The 21,586-nt window shown below is 32.6% G+C and overlaps 1 protein-coding gene across 1 annotated transcript in view; it reads right to left on the reverse strand.

Annotated features, from left to right (window-relative positions):
• Positions 1 to 21,586, reverse strand: part of Sema3d (semaphorin 3D) — a 100,364-nt gene that overhangs the window by 74,320 nt on the left and 4,458 nt on the right. The window contains exon 2 of the mRNA XM_015488221.2: positions 4,871 to 4,933. The gene's annotated coding sequence lies outside the window, so the exon portion shown is untranslated. The remainder of the gene's footprint in view (positions 1 to 4,870; positions 4,934 to 21,586) is intronic.

Raw genomic sequence — 21,586 nt, forward strand, 5'->3', positions numbered from 1 at the left:
CGTAGTGTTAGGGCATAATGCATACTAGGCAATCACTTTACTATTGAGTTACATGACCAAAATCTCTTAAGATATGTTTTTATTTTTAACATTTTTGTAGAATATTGTGATCTTGAACCTTGTTGGATCATTAATTGGATGCTATTCTCGGACATGATCCTGTATGCAGAGATAGGTGGTTAGTTCTCAGAATGTTTAAATATTTTAATAAATTGTCAGCATTTTAAAATAACTATATAAAAGTTCAAATATCACAATTTCTTTCTTAAAAATCGAAGATGTAACAGTGAACATTTTTACAGAGGAATAATTGGTCATTTTTAAAAAAGCAAAGGAAAATATTTAAAAGAAAAAGACTTTTTAAATATTGAAAGTCTAGTCCTCATAAAAGAAAACTGCTAAATAATATTTTTCCATGAGTGGAAAACCTATTAGTTATATGCTTTATTACACACACTCATACACATACACACACACAAACACACATACACTAGCATATACATGTGTGTATATATATATATTTTAAATCTAAATAATCAGTAAGGAAAAGTAAACATAAGGGATATGATATTTAAAATACTTTTTCTAAGTATATAAAATAATTAGTATTTGTAGTATAAAAGGATTTCATAAACTTTCTGGAGGGAAATTTAGCAATATGTGTGTAAAAATTTTATGTCTTTAACTAATAAAAGTCCACTTGATTATCAAAGATCTTCCCAGTGTTTATACTTAAGGATTTTCATATGCAGTATCATTTGCAATAATAAAAACTGGATATGCACCAGAATTCTAACAATAGGGGATTGATGAAATAGTGCATAATGGAATGCAGTGTAGCTATTAAAAGTGGTGTTATAAAAAGGAATTTAACGACATGGGAAAATGCTCATGGCAGTCTGCAAAGTGGAAAAAAAAACGTTTTCAGGGACTATGTATACAATGATTTCATTCTGCAAAACAGTAAATAGATAAGATAGAAGAATAAATACCAACATGTCACCAGCTATCTCTGGGTAGTGTTTATGGGGGAGAAAGTATTTACAAGTGACTTTTCCCTCCCTTTGTATATAATTTGCAAGCTTTCTAAAATAAATATTGTGTTTTGTTTTCAGATTTTCTGAAAAACTAAAACAAAAAAATGAAATATAACCACAGAACATTACAGCTGGCAGGTCACCCATCTCTGTAACATCTCTCCACAGCTAGCCTGTGCACTTCTCTGAAGCTGAGCTGACAAGCAGAGCCAGGCTCTCCTAGCTCTGTCCTTTCTTTTGCCTGGACTGAGTTGTTTAACCCAAGCCGTACAGTCAGGACTAAAGACATTTCTTCATTGATTTCTTTTGAATAACCTTCTTCTAAATAGAAGCAAAATTCTGCCAAATATTTTTCTGTTTCTCCTTCTTCTCCCTGGATTCAACTGTGGGACCATGTTAAAGAATGTGGAATAGTTCCCTTTTGTTTTTTTCATCTTCCACTGCCTCCCCATCCCAATTAGCTAAATTTCATTATAGTAAATAATTCACTATTTAGCAGTTATATAGTACCTTTGTGTTAAGGGACAGTCTTTCCAAACACTTGTTAATCCTAAACGCACTCTTGGGAAGTAGGTAAAAATTACTAGAGAGGAGGAAGGACAGAGGGTAGTGCCAACAGTAATAAAAGATGTCCATAAAACCACAGCCTTGTCTCAGTTTTCTGTTGGTCAACATCTGTGTAATACTGTTCAAAATGAGGACCTGTATCATGGTGATATTAGAGAGAGAAATGATTTGAGAGAGAGAGGTTTCAGATCCTGTATGTAGATTTATAGTGTAAAGTAGGAGCATAGCCTGTGCAGCCAGACTTCTGGATTCAATTCCTGGCTCTACATTTACCAGCTGTGTGATATTGGGCAAGTGATTTCATTTCCCTGGCTTTAGTTTTCTCATCTGGAGAAAATGGAATAACAATAAAGCATAGCATATAGTGTTGTTTTAAGGATTAAATGAGATTAGAAGCATAAGGTACTGAAAGCAGTACTTTGAATATGGTAAGTGCTGTGAGAGTGTTAGCCATTATCAGGAACTCTAAAATAGAATGACAAATTAAAAATGAAGAGGTAAAGACTTGTGTCTTCATGAATCAACATCAGATTTTAAAGGATTTGTGAAAAGAGGAAAGCTTCCCAGATTTCTAATCCTGTTTTAGCAGAAGTGCTTAAAGGTAAGGGTAAGCACTAGCTCACAAACAGAACTGAATTGGATGAATTCATTCAGTGTACTGAGTCATACATACTCAAGGAAAGCTCATCACTCTCTGCTTTAACTTAATAAGAGGGACCATGCAGTTACTATGTAACTGGACCTAGTGTGCATGTTGAAATGAGAACACTGTCACAGTTTAAAACTTTACTTGTTGTTTGACCTTGGGTGTTTGTTCCTCATCTAACTGAAGGGAAAATACACATTAGTTTATTGGGGAAAATTGAAAACATCCCTTTCCTTCTTGCGTTTTTATCAAATACTCAATATTGGTGAAACACAAGTTATAAAACTGTTCACAATGGTTACACCATGCTTCTACTATTCATTCCACAAATAATTTTGAAAACTCTCATAACCAAAGCATTCTTTCCTTCATAAATTCAATAAAGAAATGATGCTTTTATAGAACCAGCACTTGCTATGTAATGAGAGTGAACAATGTCTCTGCATTGAAGTCATGGGATAAAGAAGAATATAGTCTTGAAATGTTTAATTCCTTTCTTTTCTGGTAAAAATGAAAGTAAAACTGTCTCCCATTGCATTTGAGGCTAACAATACCTGATATATTTCTGTTTACATTAATGTGCCTGAATAGATCATATTTCATATCATGTTAATACAAAATCAAGTAGAAGCATAAGTTTTGTTTTGGTTTGATCACTCTGTTTTCTAGTACTGTTTCTATGTATGAATGTATAGACATTTGAATGCTATCTGTATCCTCCAGTAGAAAGACTCTTGAGGATAGCTATCTTATCAATTTCATATATATACATATATAGATGATATAGAGTTGTACATACATTCAGGCTCCTTAAAATTGTTTGTTGACTAAACAAATGAGCAAATGGTGAACCAGCTTGTTGTCTGACAATCATAATTTTCCGAGCATCTCCTCAATTCACAAGACATCATATGCCCTATTGTTGTACGTCTATCACATTGATAATTTTTAAATCTAATTTTGCTTTCATATAACAAACAATTTGTTTTTTATTAAATATGAAAGCCAAGCTCCACTTGAGATCCTTGTGTTATTGTGGTTAAGGTAACATTAAAGGATGTTGCAGAAGAAACTTCAAGATGTCCATGTTTCTGTCCAACATTGGAACCTCTTCCCATCTTGAGTTACAGTCAGGTTGTGATCAATTTTACCTAAAAAGAATAATTCTCCTCATCCACACAGTGCAAGAAGTCAAAGCAAAACACAGAGCATCTGGCATGAACTAGAGCATGCAGATGAGGAGAGGAGTCAATCAATGTGGAGGTAAAACAGGTGACTCAGTGTGGGAGCACACAGGACAACTGCCCAGTGTAAAGCAAGCTAGGCAGGACTGCACTGACAATGAACAGGGTGACTCCTGAACAGGGTTTTGTTCTTGTTCTTAGGGTGGTTTAAGCTAGAAGTTTATATTAAGAACATCTAATTATCTTTTATGAGTTATTCCATGTAATAATTATTAAGTAAATTTTAGAGTACGTTACTTCTAGTTCTTATGCCAGAATCCTGTGTCATTCATTCTCAACTCATTTTTCTACCACCAATTTTGCTTGTTATCTCTGTCACAATATAAATATCTTCTATATGCTGTAAATTTAATTTCAGTTCAAATAAAATTAATCAATTGTATATTCATGATACTAAAATGTCTGATACTTGTATGTTTACAAAATACATGTACATACATTTTTTAAAAAATACATTCCTTGAAATACAATGTTTGCTGATAATTTGTTTTTGAATATTTTAATAGCTTCTAATATTTTTGTGATAAAAATAATAGTATTGAGGATACATTAGAAAGTATAGCATTTCTAAATTTCTGTATTTTTAAAATTGTTTTTTAAGTTGTAGATGAGCACAATACCTTTTTTTTTTATTATTTGTTTTTATGTGGTGCTGAGGATTGAACCCAGTGCCTCATGCCTGCTAGGCAAGTGCTTTACTGCTGAGTCACAAACCCCTAAATTTCTGGATTTTTATAAACAGCATCAGTGCTTTTGGTAAGGTAGAAATATTTTACATTACATCAATCTTTATAGAGAATATTAGTTTATTATCTTAAAAATAATACACTTAGCCAGGTGTGGTAGTGAACAGCTGTAACCCAGCAGCTCAAAAGGCTGAAGCAGGAGGATCTCAAGTTCAAAGCCAGCCTCAGCAACTTTGCAAGGTTCTAAGCAACTTAGCAAACCTTGTCTCGAAAACAACAACAACAACAAAAAAGAAACATAAAAAGTGCTGGGGATGTGGCTCAGTGGTAAAGCTTCCCTGGATTCAATCCCTGGTACAAAAGAAAAAACAAAGACACTTAATTGAATATGGTGGCCCAAACCTGTAATACCAGGAACTCTGTAGGCTGAGGCAGCAAGATTCCAAGTTGAAGGCAAGCCTCAGCAATTTAGCAAGGCCCAAAGTGACTTAGTGGGACCCTTTCTTAAAAAAAAAAAAAAAAAAAAAAAAGGACGGGGGAAGTAGCCCAGTGGTAGAATGTTACTGGGTTAAATTTCTAGTATGTAAATAAATGAATAATACACTTATGTCATTATTTCAATAAAAGTGAGTGTAAATATTTACTATCAGTACTAGTTTAACAAAGATAATTATAAAATTTCATACTTACATTGGCATCCTTCCCAGCTAATTTACATAATTCCACTCTCTCCTTTGTGGCTGGCCAATAAATCTGTAAAACATTTCAAGGTGTGTCAGAATCTGAATATCTACAGCACTCTAACCTATAATTTTGATTAAAGAAGTAAATGTGTGATACTAAAGAATGGATATTAATCATGCTAACAGAGTCAATGTGAGAATTTTGAAATTTAAGTATTTTTCAAAGCCCCCTCAAAAATGTTATTAAAAGAGAATTATGTAAAACAATCAATTTTTTTAAGAGAGAGGAGAGAGAGAGAGAATTTTTTAATATTTATTTATTTATTTTAGTTTTCAGTGGACACAACATCTTTTTATTTTATTTTTATGTGATGCTGAGGATCGAACCCAGCCCCGTGCATGCCAGGCGAGCGTGTTACCACTTGAGCCACATCCCCAGCCCCCAATTTTTTTTATTTATCAATCTTCTTGTTTCTCTTTTAATGTATACAATAATAGATAAATTATGCTCAAGAGGAAAAAGTTCTCATAATAATGTCAACAGAGTTTCACACTGGAATTATAGGCTTTGTTTACCCCGTCTCTGTGTTTACTATGAATGATGGTGCATTATGAACATATGTGATGAGGTGTTGGAAATAGCTCTGTGTCACACGCATAAGTTATCACTCCAAACCAAGGACAAGTGTGAATTTGTTGACAGTATTTAATAAGCATGGGGCTCAGACACATCTGTCACTAAACTAAATATTTTAAATGTATTATCTTATTTAAATTTCAAAATGACCTTATGAAATATTTATACTTATTCTCCTCAATTTTAAATCAGAAACTTGGTCACCCAGCCACTAAAAAACATGTCAAAGGACAGAAAACTATTTTGTGATATAGCCATAATCCAACATGTATTCTGTCTATCTTCTGAACTGGGAGTCTCAGTCCTTACAAAATGTTATTTGGGCAAATGATTAAGGTCAAAGGCACCAACCATCTTGGTTGGTAGATTTTAATTATGCTTAACAGTCTTGAATTATCAAAAAGAGCTTTTATCCTTCATTTTTAAAAAGAAAAGTTTAGAAATTTTTCAGTCAGGTTCAAAGAGTGATTTAGCCTGTAGAAAGAAAAGTTCTGAAAGCTATAGGCAAGAAGAAACAAGAAAATCAAGTTCTGAGTTGCTTATAATGTACACGCCACAAGTTCCTGACAGACTTTTATTATGTTTTTCACCAAAGTTAACAGAAAATGTTTTAATGGATGAAGAAAAAAACAAAACAAAACACCTCTGTCAATACATTGAAAGAGACTTATTAAACCTAAAATTAACAAAGGATTTAGGAATCACCAATGTTTGTATAATATTGTCTTTATAATAAAAATTTGGGCTTTTATGCCTGAGGAAGGAAGAGGAAATAGCATCCCAAAATGACAAATAGACAAATAAAATCAAATTAATAAGATTTTTAAATGAATGATGAATTAATATTAGAAGCAGATTATTTAGCAGAATATAGCTTTATATCACTGGACAGAAAATCATTTACATAACTCATATCTGTGATCTGTCAATTGGTTTAATCCTTGACTTATTTCATTTGATTTCTAGTCTAGATTAATATATCTCTGAGTCATTTAAATATGGTCAGATTCAATCATATTTCAGAAATAAATTTAGGATATGTATACACATATATATCCTAAATTTACATATACATATTTACATAAATTTATATATAGGTTATATACATATAAAAACATATATATTTGTTCAGGGCTACAGATCTTATTGTTATTAATACTATAGAATAAAGGAAATTACAGAACTCTTTTTCACCAGGTAAATGGGTCTTAAAAAGCATAAAGATCATCACAGTGTTCTATTTTTACTTCAAATAAGCATACTGGGTGATTGAGTTAAAGTGAATTATGAAATAAATACTGTCTCCAAAACTGAGTTTGAAAACATTCATTGCTGTCTCTAAATGGAAGAAGTTAAGGACAAAGCGTGGAGGCAATCTTGACGTCTTTTATGGGATCTAAATTGTTTGAAAGTTAACATGGAATAGTTACTGTTCATTAGTTACGTAGTTATGATTGTGTGTGTAATGTGTGTAATGGCACAAGGATTCTAAGATACTGGTACAAAGAAAATTTTTCTAATTAAAGAATTGCCACCATGCCAGGCAAAGCGTGGGATTGAAGCACTTAGATGTGAGTCAGGAAAACAGTTCAATAAACAGCAGCTCCATTTCCATGGGAGCTGGAGGGAGGGAAGAGAGCACACAGGGAGCAGCCATTGCCAGGGAGCACTCAGGAACACTCAGTGGTAAACAGTCCTTCTCAGTCCCCACTTTCGCATCATTGTTCACATTACTGGCTTTTAATAGTTTCAACTCTAGTGTGATAGTTTAGTTTAGTTTAATAGTTTCAACCCTAGTTTGTCTTAGAGATTTGATACTAAAATACCAATTGCACATTTTTTCTTCTTTCTAAAGAAACACAAATCTCTAAAAGAAGTTTTAATGTTTCTGTTGTACGTTTTGCTGCGTTATATCATCCTAGTTGGTGGAGCAATAAACTAATTACAAGCTTCAGAGAATTTGCTTTTTGATAAGTACATAAATGTTAAACAGAGATGTGTAAGCACTGACAATTTGTGGGACTCCAGAACTCATTTTTTTCTAGATCTTCTAATCTCTGTTTATATAATAGATTTTCTCCAAAATGTTCTTTTATTTTTCATCATTCACTTTCAATGCTATAATATCTAGAACCCTGATATAAATGTAAACCGTCCTTGAACATATGTGTAATGGCACAAGGATTCTAAGATACTGGTACAAAGAAAATTTTTCTAATTAAAGAATTACTGAAGTCTTCAAAATGAAGATTGAGAGTGCATATTGGCTTATTTTAATATAATACCATTAAGAACTTAGAAATCATAAGCAGAATCAACTTAAATAATAACCACCTACAGATAAACATATATGTATGATTTTTTTCAGACTCTAAACACTTAACTGAGAAAGAAGAAAAAAATACCATGGTAGTTGTGCCAATGATTAAGAGATATTATTTTAATTATGAATATGGTGGGATTTTCTTTTACTGTTACCTAGTCATTAGAATAAAGGTTTTGCAAAAATATTTCTTTTGATTCTTAATTAGTAAAAGACTTTAAAGATACAGAATAATCCTAGATTCAATCTAAATACAAACCAAAGGGAAAAAAAAAAGGTACTTACATAGGTAGTTATATAGAGTTGGCAAAAATATGTTCAGGTCACAGTTTTGTGTTTCAATAATTTTTTGAACAGACATCTAATGTGCTATACACACAAACACACATGAAAGAGCATTCCATTACCCACATTTTCTATTCTAATTGTGTATGCTCTTGCATTTTAGTGCCTTAAAAACACATCTCAACATATTAAAAGTTGCATTAAGCAAAATAAAACACAGCATATATGCCATATCATCTCAAAGATGATGGCTCCCTAGAAATTCATTCACTAATATTTTTTTCTGTCACGTAACAAAAAGCCATACCAGAAGCAGTCACTTGTGTAATTGTCCTATTTTAATTGTCCTGAAACATTCTCATGAAATATTAGTTCTTAACTAACCTTGTATGAAGTACCCTACAGAATTTAAAGCTGTCATTTTAGTGGGCTGTGATCTTTAAGACCTTACATCTTTTATATTAAGGATTGCTAATATGTAGAAAGCACATTATTGCTCTCTCCATCCACAAGCAGGGCAGAAAAATCAAACAGAGATCTTTTCTGTGGAGTTTGGGGAGCCCAAGAATCACTTCCAGCTTAATTATCCAGAGTGTAACTACTAATTAAACCAATGTTAAACAATTAGAATTGTGCAAGTTGGTTTTAATCTGAATGGTAATTCTTATAGATACATTTGACAACAGAAAACTGGGAAACAGAACAGAATTTTATAAAGTTCTCCATATTTAGAAGTAATAATTTACAGTTAACATTGTAAAAAAAGTGTAACCATCACCCATATTTTATAATTTATGAACAACCATTTTAGTATGTTTATGCAAGCCTTTATATTTTTCACAATTGATAATTTTCAAAGAATTTTTTCAGGATACACTAGAAGGCACAAATATTAACATCCAAAAATATAAGAGTGTGTGTATATGTGTGTGTATTAGAAAGTTCTAAAAGAATATACATACATATTTTTCATGTGTATACATATTTTTTATTTTAGAATTATAGAACATAGATTAATAATATGGAAAAAGATCATTCTAATGAAAGGAAAAAATTTTAGTGCCTTCTTAGATCTATTTGCTTATGTTCAAAATGTTATATTTTAAACATTTTGTATATCATAAAGGTATATTTTAAACCCATTAAAAAAAGATTTATAATAATTTTTCTGCATGGATTTAAAATATAATCTGTGAACTAGTTTTAATTTTACTTGCTTACCTTTATCCAAATCCAAAGCAATATTATTTTGTTTGTATTTTGAAGCATTTTTATTTCAATTTTGGGGAAAAAATATGAGGAACTTACAAATAAAATACTGCAATGACCCTAAAAATTGTTGTTTCATTCACAATTTATATTATTCATTAACCGTTTTTATTCACAATTTATGTAATTCATTAACAGTTATCATTTAGTAAGTAAAAGTGTCACACAATTTATTTTAATCATTTACTGTTAGGCAAGTCACAGAAACATTCAAATAATGATAAGACTTTATAACAACATCAAAAGAAAATTCTAATTACATCTACTCTTTGTTTTATCTTTGGAAAAGCAATTTAACAGACTCAAGTTAGCAAGTGCAAGGACAATCAAATGTCATTTGGCCTAATTCAGAGATGCCACAACAACTGAATAGAACACCCAAGAGGAAGTTGCAACTTATTCATAAAACCTAATTAAAGACAACAATTCAGAACTCCAGAAACAGGGCCATCTCTATCAAAGAACAGAATACAACTGTTTGCACAATTATAAAGAATTTGGGAAAATGTTGCTCTAAATGCTACATGATCAAGGTTTTGAATTACTAATATAGCAATGACTAACCCGGCTCCAACCAAGCACAGGGAAAGGGAGGAGGTCTGAGTTCAGAGAACAAAACTGAAAACTAAGGACAGGAATATCAAAGGTAAACCTTGAATAATGGAACTGAGTAGAAATTATTGCTGATGGGAAGTTCAAGTTTTTGCCTTTTTGTTTTCAGACTTACATATAAAAGTAAGGCTACCAGTTTTCCAAGAAAATGTCCTTCTGTACAGAAGACAGAGTTTCAGGTATGCAGTCCACAGTGCTCTGATCTGCCCACAGTAGCTTCCTTCATGAAATCGTGGGTAACAATTATCTCTCCTTTTCTTTTTCTGGAATCTGGAATCATCTCAAAATACTCTTTTGCATTTGAGCCATCTTTGACCATTTCTGTCTTGCTAACACTTGTGCTTATCACATGCACTGGCATTTTTTTTTTTTTTTAACTAATATAAGTTTAGTTTGGGACCATGTTCTAGGTGTAAATGATCAATGAAACAGCAGAATTAGAAGACCTGGGTCTGATTCCCTGTTTTGCCACTTGTTGGATTTTGATCTTAGGTGGCTGTCTCAGTAGTTCAGCCATAAATCCCAGATTATAATCTCTACCCAGTTAAGACCTATTTGGAAAAATATACACTTAGTATTTAGGGATCCCTTACCCCATGCCAACTAACACTGCCTGTTCACTATTATCGTCCAAGTAGAGCTCATTTTACCTGAAACACATTTGACCTCCCCTTGATAATCCATTCTTATAAGCAGGCACCAAGTTTAATATTATCTCCCCCAAAAGACCTTCTCCGGTAACTAATCTGAGTACTTTTCTAGCAATAACTCCAGGTTTTTGAACAATAAGTGATATTTTTTGTTTCCTTCTTTCTTCTTCATTAACTCCCTTTCCTCAAATTTCAGACAAAATAAGAACAGAGGCCTAATATGTTTTATGATTCACTATATTCCCCACATGTAGAAGGGTGCTGGAAATATATTGGAACTGCATGAATATGCATTGCATGAAAGAAAGAGAAATACTATTGGAACATTCAAATGAAATAAATTCTAAGAATTCCACAAGTAATGTGAATTTATGGTCCAATTGCTATTGTGGATGGATTTCAAAATTCTGTAATGAATATTGTTCATGGTGTTCATTAGATTCTTAAAGAAGATACTAAAGTTTAGTGACCGCTCAGGTTCAGGGGCAAGGGATTTACTTCTTCCTACCATCCTGAGAACCTGTATTTTACACAGAGTAAGCACTCAATAAGTATTCATTGCAATATGACTTTCAGAGTTTCCTTTAGAATTGGAAACATAGAGGGAGTTCTGGTCAGAGTTCTGGTAGGAGCTGAGCAGCCTGACATCCTGACAGTCCATTACAGTTACCAGATGGGACCTGCATATCAGCACCCGGCTACAGAGCCAGCACATCCATGAACGGGTCAATTGTTGTACCTCTGCGATTACTAGACAGCATGTGCTCAGCAGGCAATAGGAACAGATTAATCACCATGAAACTAAGCAGGGTGCCTTACACTAAAGTTAATTTATTGGGATAGCCACACGATTTCCAGTGTTCATATTTTCTAAATTTCAAGTATTAAATTGGAATTAAAAGGATGGCAATTTTCTTTTGTCAATATCTTGATTTTTAAGTGAGGAGGATATTCATACTAATTCTTTTGGAATTTATATTAGATGGAAATGTCTTATTCAGCCATAGAGTAAGTTAAAAAACTGGAGTCAGAAGGTCATTCTGATTTATAAAGGAATTTCTGCTTATTCTCAATAAAAAACAAGCAAGTACAGAATGCTCATGTATGAAAACCCTCTTGTTTTAGACTTCCTTAAAGAAAGGAAAATAACAAAGCCCTTTTTATTTTAAACAAAGAAGGGGGTTTAAATGTTCCAGTGAAAATTATTATAAAGTTACAAACTTACTTAACTTAGTTATTTTCATGATATTATCTCTCAAAAGTAAGTGCATAGTTTCATGACTTTCAAGTAATCTGAGTAATTTCATAATTATGAACCAAATTCTCATGTCAAATACAGACAAAAATAATAATAAAATTGTATTACCACTGCTATGTGGGGAAAAAAAAAACAACCTCTCACATTTGTCAACCTTGAATTTTGTTACATTCTAATAAAAAGGTCAATTTTCTTCGAGTGTCCAGATTATAGTTTAAATATTTATTTTCAAGTTTTATTCAATATTTTCTTTTATAAAATCCACATTACTTTTGTGTTTTAATAACTAAAAGAGTAAACTTCTGAAATAAATGTGGGGACCAAGTCTTATTTGTTTAAATTTCATTTAAGGTGAAATAAAATTGTTTCAGAATACTCCACAAAAATATGTTGCTGTTTTAGGGAGGCTATGAAATCTACATATTCTTTAAATGCATTGCTTTCTCATTTTTATTTTATTCTTTTATGGTACTGGAGGTCAAACTCATGCTAGGTAAGTGCTACTACTGACCTATCACTGTCCTTGTTTTTTCACTTTTAAATCCATATAAAAATTTCCTTTTTAGCCAGTGCATATGTAGTTTTTTGTTGTTGTTGTTTTTTACATTAGACAATTTTTTTTAAGTTAAAAAGTGATTTTACATCAAAACAAATGTAACTTGCTTTAGAGAGGACATGATATGTGGATTATGGATTTTTCCATTAACAGTGTAAGTAGAGGCTTAGCTAATAGGTTTTTCTTGGGGTCCAGTTAAAGAAAATCTTCACTTTTTTTTTTTTACCTCCAATAAAACAATTCTTAAACACTTTTATATACAACATTTAATTTACACATATATCAGCTTCAAGATTTAAAAATTAGTTGGATTAAAAAGAATAAAGATAATCAAGATTTGAAAATAAAAATGAACTATTTCAATATTAATATTGCAGAATGTTTAAAAATGTTAAGCGTAGGCTCTACACTTTGTTTTATCTAGGTTTTCAGTCATAACTTACTTTTGCAGGAATCTATCAGAAATACTACTGAAAATGATGGGGAACAAGGTACAAAAGGGAAAACATTTTGATTGATGCTATTTATACCAAAAGGTAAACAATGTTAATGAAAGGATGAACATTTGCTTACCCCAGTGATTCTAAATGAATACTTCAAGAATGATGTACAGTGATCTCCACTATAATGTTTAGAAGTAAAACATTCATTTGAGATCTGATTTTATGGCTTAGATCTTAAAGCATGATGATCAAAGAGAACATTTTAACTGAGGCAAAATTCAACATGAGATGTGACCTCAAAATGCAAAAAATTTCAGTCAGTAACCAAGGATCATTTACATGATTTCATCCATGTCCAAATTAAAAAATAGTTGAAAACTGGAGATTACAGAGTTTTTACTTTGAGGAAAGTTTTTGGTTTTTTTTTTTTAATTTTTATTTTTTTATTAGGTATATCTATCACTAGTCTTCTACCCACCCGGTGTGAAGTATAGATTCTATGGAAGGGGCATCAATAGAACTTCAAGAAGCACTTGTTGTTGAGCATGTTTTGTGAAGTATCTAAAGGGCGAGAGATGACAAGTGACAAGTGAAAACAGAGGACAGGTTTGGTATCTAAATTGGTATCAATCTGCATGTCCAGACTGTGTCCAGGGAAAAGCATATAAAGGCTTCTCATGGAACAGAGGTGAGCCTTCATAAAAAATGAGAGGGATGTCATGGGGTCATCTTAGTTGCTGTTTAAGAAGAGTGAGTGGTTTTGATTTAGGAAGCAAACACCTGGTGGTACTGCAACCTGTCTCAGGATAAAGAATGAGAACACATTAGTCAGAGGAAAAATTCAGTCACCCTTATCCAGAGTACTGCAAGGAAAAAAGATTCATGTCAGGGAAATTTCAAAAACTCACAAAGGTATCTACAAAAGAAAAGTCAATTTTAAACGTCTGGCAAAACATCTGGGAAGTGACCTCCTTCTGACAATGCCAGTAAAGGAAACATTTCTCTGAACCCCTCACCTCTTTTCCCTTTTCCCTCTGATTTGACCCTGCATTGGTCAGGCAGTGTGTTCAACAAGATTATGAAGGAAGAGGAGTACTAGCCAGGGAAAAAGAGAAGTCCTTGGTCATCTCCCTATGACAAGGACCTCCTGTACATGGCAGGACTAGTGGGGACAGGTGAAGAGCACAGGAGTTCAATGATAAATGAAGCTTTATGACATTACATGGGACCTTTCATTTCTAAATAACAATTGTCTGTACTACCTAAGAGTGAATTCAGAAGCCATGGAGCCTGTAGAAGTTATCCAGCAAACCCAGGAGAAGAACTTGGCCCACAGAGCAGATTGAAAGGAACTACAGGAGGCAGAATGAAGTTGTCTTACTGGTTTATGAGTTAGCATGCCAGTTAGTGTTAGACTAGTAGATCAAATAAATAATAATTGTTGTCTCAGAGTAAGTTCATTTTTTTATTAGTCTACTCACCTTCCTCTATAGCCTTCTCGAAACAAACACAAAAAAAAGAAGGGAGAAAACGAAATAAAAGAAAGAAAACTAAAACAAATGCTTGAATAATATGGATAAAAAACAATATTTAGTGAATGAATCATTCCTTTTGTAAGCTATTGCATACATCCTTTTTTAAGAGACTCATTCCGCCCATGCAGATTTGAACTGGCTCCAAAATAAGTAAGATTTCTTGATGGAAGTATCCCAATAATTCATTAACACAGGAGTCACTTCTAAGAGGACAATTTGTAGCTATGAGTGCCTACACAGGAAAATCAGAGAGATGCCAAATAAACAACTTAATAATGCATTTTAAGGCTCTTGAAAAACAAGAACAAATCAATTCCAAAACTAGTGGAAGGAAGGAAATAATTAAGATCAGAGATGAATTAATGAAATAGAAAATTTAAACACAAAATACAAAGGATCAATGAAACAAAGAGTTGGTTCTTTGAAAAGATAAACAATATTGACAAACCCTTAGCCAAACTAGCCAAAAGAAAAGGATTATTGTGAAAACTTAAACTCCAGTAAATTGGAAAATCTGAAAGAAATAGATACATTTCTAGATATGCATGACCTACCAAAATTGAATTGAGAGTACATAAAAAACCTAAACAGAACACAATGAAGTAGAAGCAGCAATAAAAAGCCTTCCAACAAAAGAGCTGAGGACTAGAGGGATTCCAGGCTGAATTTGAACACATCTTTGGGATACAAAGGGCAGACCACATATATAGAGAGAAATTCAGTTTAAGGAACAAGCTCACACTATTACAAAGGCTTTAAGCCCAAAATCTGCAGTGTGGACCAGCAGGCTGGAGGCTGGGGAGGAGTTAATTCTGCATTTCACATGTAAATGTTTGCTGGCAGAATTCTTTCTGGCCCTGAGGAAGTCAGTCTTTGTTCTATTCAGGTCCTCAACTGTCTGGATGAAGTTGATCCGCAGTGGGAAGCACAGTCCGCCCTACTCAAAGTACTTTGGTTTCAGTAAAATTTAATCCAAAAACAGCCTCATAGAAGCATTCAAAATAATATTTAACCAGATATCTGGGTACTGTTAGACATTTAACTTGATAATTATAAGTCATTTATCTTATCTAATCTTTGTTTTTTCATGAACACTTTATAATGACCAATCTCACGCATATGCATACATTTTAGACTATACACTTAAGGTAAATAACTAGAAATAAAACCACTTGATGAAAAGATATGTGCATTTTGAGCAAATATTCTAAAGTCATCATAAATCTTACCAAAAATTACTGAGTTCCTATTTCTCTTGGATTTTTATAAATTATCAGAATTTCCAATAGAGGCTTTAAAAAATACCTGCATTGCCAGTTGAAGAGTTATTCACAGTTATTGCTATGTTTATTTATCTTTGAAGTTGAATATTTTCTTAAATATTTGAAGTTAGAAACATTTTGTGAATTGCCCATTCATGCCTTTTGTCCAATTTCTTTTTTCTGGAAAGTTTTGACTTTTTCTTACTGGATTTTAAGAGCTCTTTATACATAAAAGCTTTATTCCATTCTCATATTTGTTATAAACATTCTTCTTTTCATCACATTAAATTGCCTTTCTTAGGGAAAAAGTAGTCTCCTATTAGAAATTTCACTGGTTGAACAAAACAATTTTCTTTATAGTTTCCTTGTTTATGTAATTAAATCTAACAATTTTTACTTTTGTGATTTTTGACTGTACCTGGTATAATACATGTTTATTTTGCATGCCTTATCAAATTACCCATTGGAATATAGTTTGTTATTTATTTGCATGCTCCCCCCTTCAAAAAGAAGAACTAATATCAATTCCCCTCAAATTATTCCACAAAATAGAAAGGGATGGAACACTTCCAGATTCATTCTATGAAGTCAGTATCACTATCATACTAAAACAAGAAAAGGACACATCAAGGATAGAAAGTTATAGACCAATGTAAAAACAACAACAACAACAACAACAAAAAAAAAAACTTACAAACACTGATGAACTTAAATGCCAACATTTTAAATTAAATATTAGCAAATCATATTCAACATCATATTAAGAAGATTGTATATCATTACCAAGTTGTTTTTAATACCAATGTTGCAAGGATGGTTGAACATATGCAAATCAATAAATATAATTCACTAAGTTAATAATATTATGGAGAAAAATCACATCGTCTTCTCAACAGATGCAGAGAATGTCTTTGACATTCTGTTTATTAAAAAAGAAAGAAAGGAAGGAAGGAAGGAAGGAAGGAAGGAAGGAGCCACTGGACAATCAAAGAATAGAAGGAACTTACCTTGATGTGTTAAATACTATGTATGGCAATCTCAAAGCCAACATCATTGTGAATGGAGAAAAATTGAAAATGGTTCCTTTATAATCCCGAACAAGAAAAGGATGTCCACTCTCACTACTCCATATTATACTAGAAATTCTATCCAGAGCAATTAGGCAAGAGAATGAAATAAAAGAGATAAAAATAGGGAATGAAGATATCAAATTATCACTACAGAAGATTGTTGGAGCTAATAGGCAAATTCAGTAAGGTAGCAGGTTATAAAATCAACATACAAAAATCAATAGCTTTCCTCTATACCAATGAATTCTGAGAAAGAAATCGGGAAAAAGTCTCATTTACAATATAGCCTCACTAAAAATAATATACCTAGGAGTAAATCTAACCAAGGAGGTCAAAAACTTCTACAATGAAAACCTTAGAACACTGAAGTAAGAAATTGAAGAAAACACAAGTAGATGAAAAGATCTCTCATGTTAGTGGATAGGCAGAACTAATATGATCAAAATGCCCATACTACAAAAGCAATATACAGATTCAGTGCAGTCCCCATTCAAATATCAATGACATTCTTCACAAAACTAGAAAATAAGTTCCTAAAATTCATTTGAAAGAATGAAAGACCCAGAATAGCTAAAGCAATTCTAAGACAAAAAAGCAATGCTGGAGGTATCACAATATCAGATTTTAAATGATACCACAGAGCTAAAGTAACAAAAACTTCATGATATTGGCATAAAAACAGACACAGAGTCCCGAGGTACAGAATAGAAGACACAGAGACACAACCTTTTGACAAAAATGTACAGTGGAGAAAAGGCAATGTTTTTAACCAATGGTGCTGAGAAAACTGATTATTCATATATAGAAGAATGAGACTAGATCCTCACCTCTTACCATGCACAAAAGTCAATTCAAAATGGATCAGAGACCTGGGAATTATACCAGAAATTATACAAAACTCCAACATAGAGGCACAGGCAACGACTTTCTCAATAGAACCCCTAAGGCTCAGGAAATAATGCCAACAGTTAACAAATGGGATGGCATCAAACTAAAACCTTCTGCACAGAAAAGGAAAAAAGTAAGAATAGGAAGAGACAACCTATGGAAGAAAATCTTTTGTAGCTACTCTTCTGACAGGATTCATATCCAGAATATATAAGGAACTCAAAAAACTCAACACACACAAAAACAAATAGCCCAGTTAATAAATAAACAAATGAACAAAGCAGACCTTTCACAAAAGAAGAAATATAAATGACCAACAAACATATGAAAAAAATGTTCAAAATCAAAAACACAAACAATAATAAATACTGGAGAAGTTATGGCGAAAGAGGAAAACTTTCACATTGCTGGTGGAATTGTAAGTTACTGCCACCACTACGGAAATCCGTGAGAAGATTTCGTAAAAGACTAGGAATGGAACCACCATGTGACCCAGCTATACCACTCCTTGGTATTTATCCTAAAATATTAAAGTCAGCATAATATAATGGTACATGCATACTCATGTTTGTAGCACCACAATTCACAATAGCAAAGCTATGGAACCAGCCAAGGTGTCCATCAATAGATGAATGGATCAAGAAACTGTGGTTTATATAAATTATGGAGTTTTATTCAGCCATCAAGAATGAAAGTAGGTCATTTTCAGGAAAATGAATGGAACTAGAGACTATCATGTTAAAAAAATAAATCAAACTAAGAAAATCAAACACTGTATTTTCTCTCTCATATGGAGAAGCTAAAGACGAAAAAGGAAAAGGTAAGTGGGTTGCAGGAATCTCATGAAGATCAAAGGGAGAGCAGTAGAATAGAGGAAATGTATTGTAAAGTAGAATATTGTTATATTGTGTGCTTATACAAAGATGGAACAACAAATGCCACCATTATGTACAATTATAATGCACCCATTAAAAATATGGAAAATTGGGATATATGACTTCAAGATCTAAGGAAATTGAGATGTGCAAGAAAGTGGCATCCCAGGAAGTTTTAACAAAGGCAAAGAACTTGAAAGTAAATTATTCATTTTGGAAATACTTAACAGGGTAGTTTGAGTAAGAGAAAGAGAAAAAGAAAATGGAGAGATTTTGTAATGCAAGTGAGGGAACAATAAAGAATGGATGGAAATGAGATCAGAAACATTATAGGGTGCAAAAAGTTTAGGAAGAGTCCTAGAAGTCATGATAAAAAGACTGAAGTTTATTCAAGCTGTTAGGAAAAAAAAAAAAAAAAACATCAGAGATGTGTAAAAAAATGAAGAGATAGGATCAGACTTTTATATACTTAAAGCAACTTCCATGGTCATTGTGAATGGATTAGGTAAGAGAAAAAGATAAACTTGGTTGAATGAGATATCATCACATACACTGTAGGAACATATTGAATTTTTGTGACGTTAGTGGTCAGGCTTGTGGACTGAAGCTTTTGTTGGAACTTATGTTCCCTCCCCCCTTCTACCTTACACTCCATAGGTGCTGATCCCAAACACTCTTACAAATGCAAGCTAAGTATCATCTCAGAGTTGGTTTCTAGGATAATTCAACTTACAACACAAGTTTTGGAAAAGTACAGCCCCAGACCCATGTCCTTCCCTGTAATGTGATCACATCTGGTCTATTTTGCTTTAGTCCGGAAGGGAAGAAGAATGGGAAGAAGAAACAAAAAAGGAAGGAGAAGGCCTAATCAGTGTTCATTATCTGTCCCAGAGAGGAATCTACAGGGTATTCCTAATTGAAAAGAGGCCTTATAGTTCAAGTTTGGAAAAGGCTTGTTAAATTATAAGGCATCACTTCCTCATGATATGATGTGCACTTATGCATGCCCCAAAGTCTGTTATGGCCCTATAGAGATCAATCCTTCACCTTAAAACATAAAAACAACAAACAACAACAAACCCCAGAATCTCATCCCTTTAATCTCAATTTGAAAAGGTAAAAAAGAGCTAGGTGTATTCCAAAAGGTCTAATTTTGTCTTCCTCTGAACTCAATTATTAGTCAAATATTTATTAAGTATATCCCTGCACCATTCACTATACTAAATTCAAAATCTAGTCTAAACAATAATAAGCATAACAAGAAAAGTACTATTAAATATTTATAAAAATTCACTTTTTGCTGTAATTCTACCCTAAATGTCCATTGCAATTGTGAGTGATAATGACGACTTTGTAATAAGTACACCTATATCTTAAATTTTATTTAGTTCAATTAAGTACTTTCCAAAGCTTTTTCTTTCTTTCTTTCTTTAAAAAAAAAAAAATTTCCCAGGGGGGAAAGTTCCCAACCAGTCACTCATAACTCAATTATGTGTTGTAGATTGCTTTAACTCTAAAGAGTACAAAGGACACCCTTCAGCCCTTAGAGTCCCAAAATGTGTGGTTTCCTCCACAGAGGAGTTTGGATCTTTGCCGAGGGGCATTGAGCCAAGGCAAACTGAGGAGGTCTAAACACTGAGAAAGTACTACATCTTGACACTTGCTACTGTGGAGTACCTTTTAGCACTGGAATGATTTATATAAATTGAAATGGTGGATACCTACATAAACACCAATGGTTACCAATGCATACATAACCCATTATGAATTGCACATTTTATAGAAATACAAAGAAATTTCAGTTATGTTGAAAATCTCTAATTGTATAATATATTAAATAATCATTTATTTCAATAACATCATAAGAGAAATTGGAATTTCATAAACATTTACTTTATTAAATATTAGCACATTTCAAGCATGGAAAACAGCCAAAGAGAGATTTACTTAAAATAGTCACTGAAGGGAAGTTACGTTATCAGAAGTTATTTTAAGCCATGATCTAATACACTCAGTTCAGATAAATGGTCTTTCTCTTCTACTCCCTGAAGGCAAAGAAGAGAACAAGATCAAATTCCCTTAAAAGTATTACTTCTTGCTATTATATTAAAAGACAGACATATTTGGAAAAATGCATTTTAAGTTATGCAGTATCTCTTAAAGCAAAACTGCAAAGTTAACTAAGAATTTTCTCTAATATCTTTTGGAAAAAAACTGTCATACTCCTTTAAGATATTTATGGACAATTAAGATATTACTTAATACCAATAACTGACTCTCCTAAGATTATGAAAAATTTTTTAAAATCTTGAAGGAAAAATACATCCTTAAGAACAATAGAGTGGAGCTATGACAGAGTGCAGGGTAAACTTTTCAAATTCTAGAGTATATTCAACTGTTTATTTTACCTTAGATTATCCAGGTTATAGGATAACTGTATTTTTTTAAACAAGCTAATCTTCTAAATTTTTAAGTGTTTGAAGTAAGAGAAGCTGAGAACAACTGTTGGCAGTACTTTAGCCCGCACTCTTTCTTCTAGAAGTACAGATTACATGAAATACCTACATTTATATTCAAAGATTCTTTATTTTTCAAGTCTGAGAATTCATAAGAAGTAGCACCTTTTCCCTTGGTGGACCCCAAAATATATAAAAGACCTACCTAAAAATTAAATGATTAAAAAGCAAAACCCATTGTTCTACTAGAGGGATTAGTTAAGCAATACTAATATAAATGAAGATAAATATTTTGCTAAGCAGATTAAAGCTGTGAGACCATATAATATTCAAATAACTGAGCAATTGATATTCAGTTATGAAGTGTATCTCATAATTGGAGGGTTAAATAAAACTGATAAATGGAACTGGTCATTGTAGATAAAAGAACCTAGCCAATCCCTAAAAAACAAATGCCAAATGTCTTCTTTGATATAAGGAGAGTAACTAAGAACAGAGTAGGGTCGAAGAGCATGAGAAGAAGATTAACATTAAACAGGGATGAGAGGTGGGAGGGAAAGGGAGAGAGAAGGGAAATTGCATGGAAATGGAAGGAGACCCTCAG

Source organism: Marmota marmota, unplaced genomic scaffold, assembly GCF_001458135.2.
Source record: "Marmota marmota marmota unplaced genomic scaffold, marMar, whole genome shotgun sequence".
Taxonomy (NCBI): domain Eukaryota; kingdom Metazoa; phylum Chordata; class Mammalia; order Rodentia; family Sciuridae; genus Marmota; species Marmota marmota.